Below are 2,760 nucleotides of genomic sequence, written 5' to 3'. Positions count from 1 at the left end.
AAAGAGGATTAGGGTGGGATGTAACACCCTTACTCAGGTCACATCCTTGATCCAATGTAAGGGGAGTTTCCCTGGGGTGTGGCCTACACCACCTTTTATCTTACAAGAGATAAAAGGAAAGGGAAGCAAGCAGAGAGTTGGGGTCTTCATACCACCAAGAAAGCAGCACCAAGAGCAGAGCGCTTCCTTTCGACCTGAGGTTCCTGCACTGAGATGCTCCCAGACCAAGGGAAGATTGATGACAAGGACCTTCCTCCAGAGCCAACAGAGAGAGAAAGGCTTCCCCTGGAGCTGACACCCTCTATTTGGATTTGTTAGAGAATAAATTTCTCTTTGTTAAAGCCATCCACTTGTGGCAATTCTGTTATAGCAGCACTAGATGACTAAGGTGTCACATAAGTCATTTCTGGAGATTTTTTCATAATCAGTTGGCTCTCTATTCTTTTTATAAAGTCTTGTGATGATCACTATATTTTAAACTTTATGAGGTCCCATTTACCTATTTTGCATTCTTTTATTCCTGCATTTGTGGTTAGGTTTGTTATTCTATTTTCACAAAAGCTTAGGTCCCACAGTTTTCTCCCTATGTTTTCTTCCACGAATTTTCTTGGTTTTTGGTTTATCATTTAGGTCTTTGATCCACTTTGAGTTAGTTTTTGTGTATGGTGTGAAGTATGGGTCCTATTTCATTTTTGTGCAGGTGAATATCCCGTTTTGCCAGCACTGTATACTAAAAAGATTGTTTCTGCCCACTGAATAGACTTTGACTCCTTGTAGAAAATCAGTTGTCCATAGATGGCTGGGTTTAATTCTAAATTCTCAGTTTTATTCAACTGATCTATATGTCTATCATTGAACATATACTAGGCTGTTTTGATTATAGTGGCTGCACAGCATGTTTCAATATTGGGGACAGTGAGGCCTCTTGCTTTGTTCTTCTTCTTCTGTATTGCTTTGTCTATCAGTGATTTCTTTCCTTTCCAAATGAGGTTGGCCATTTGTTTTTCTATTCCACTGAAGAATGTTGTTGGGATTTGTATTGTGTTTGCATTGTATCTGAAGATCATTTTTTGGTAAAATTGACATTTTCACTATGTTAAGTGTACTGGTTCATGAACACTGTATGTATTTAATAATTTTGTAAGTCTTTTTTAGTGTCTTGAAATTGTATTTTATAATTTGTATCCTATCAGTATTTTATGTCCCTGGGTAGGTTAATTCCCAGGTATTTGATCAGTTTGGGAGCTGTGGTTAATTGTATTCTTTTGCTTCATTTTTTAGTTTTTTATTGTTTTTGAGTAGTAGTCTTTGTTAGTGTCGAGGAATGTGACTGATTTTTGTGTGTTGATCTTGTACCCTGCAACATTACTAAATTCTTCTATTAGTTCCAGCACTTTTCTTGGGGAATATTTAGGGTTTTCTATGTACAGAATCATGTCATCTGCAAATACAGGTAGTTTTACATCTTCTTTTCAGATTTGGAAACCTTTTCTTTCTCTTTTTCTTTTTATTGCTGGGGCTAGGTTTCCAGTTTAATGGTGAATAAGAGTGGGCATTCTTGTTTCCTTCCAATTCTAAAAGAGCAGGCTCTCAGCCTTTCTCCACTGAGTATAATGTTGGCTCTTGGTTTTGCATATATGCTCTCAATTATGTTGAGAAATTTACCTTCTACACCTGTTTCACAAAGAGTTTTTATCAGGAGAGAGGGTGGAATTGTATTGAATGTATTTCTGTATCAACAGGTAAGATCATATGGATTTTTTTTTGTTATATTTCTGTAGTGAATTAAGTTGATTTTCTAAAGTTGAATCACCCTTGATCATCACTTTCACTTGATTATGGTGTATGTTTTTTTGATATGTGGCTGAAGTCTTTTGGACAGAATTTATGTGAAAAATTTTGCTTCTGTTTTCTTAAGGGATATTGGTCTGTAATTTCCTTTTTTGGTAACATCTTTGCTTGTTTTAGGTGTCAGTGTTATGATGACTTCATAGAAAGGGTTTGGTAGTGTTCCTTTCCCTTCAATGTTTTTGAAGAGATTGAGTAGGATTTGTATCAATTCTTCTCTGAATGTTTGATAGAATTATCCAGTGTAGCTGTTTGGTCTTGAGCTTTTTTTTTGGTTGTTACTGTCAGTTTCTTGATGACTTCTTCAACCACTACCTTTATAAAGGGTCTGTGTAAATTTTCTATCTGTGTTTGTGTTAGTTTGGGTAGGTAGTGTGTTTCTAGGAATTTGTCCATTTCTTCTATGTTTTCAAATTTGTTGACAGAATTTTTCATCATAATCAGTTATGATCTTCTCTGTTCTGTTGGATAGGTTGTTATGTCAACAATTTCATTTCTTAATGTGGTTATTGCTCTTCTAGTTTTTTCAATTTAGCCAGTGGTTTGTCTATTTTGTTGATCTTTTCAAAGAACCAGCTACTGTCTGTGTTGATTCTTTCTATTGTTTTTCTATTTTCTTTTTACTTTATTTCTGCTCTGATCTTTATGATTCCTTTAATCTGGTAGCTTTGGGTGTCTTTTGCTGTCTCTTTTCTATTTGTTCAAGATGTTGGTTGTAGTTAACTATTTTAGATCTTTCTTCTTTTTTTAGCATAGGCACTTATTCTTATGAGTTTCTGAGTACTGCTTTTGCTGTGTAACAGAACTTTTTTATATGCTGTATTTTCATTTTCTTTTGATTCTAGGAATTTTTTAATTTCAATTATGGTTTCTTCTGTAACCTAATAATTTTTAGTAGTGTATAGTTTAGCT

This window comes from Trichechus manatus, unplaced genomic scaffold, assembly GCF_000243295.1.
Source record: "Trichechus manatus latirostris isolate Lorelei unplaced genomic scaffold, TriManLat1.0 scaffold00362, whole genome shotgun sequence".
Lineage (NCBI taxonomy): Eukaryota > Metazoa > Chordata > Mammalia > Sirenia > Trichechidae > Trichechus > Trichechus manatus.
This window is presented reverse-complemented; position numbering follows the sequence as displayed.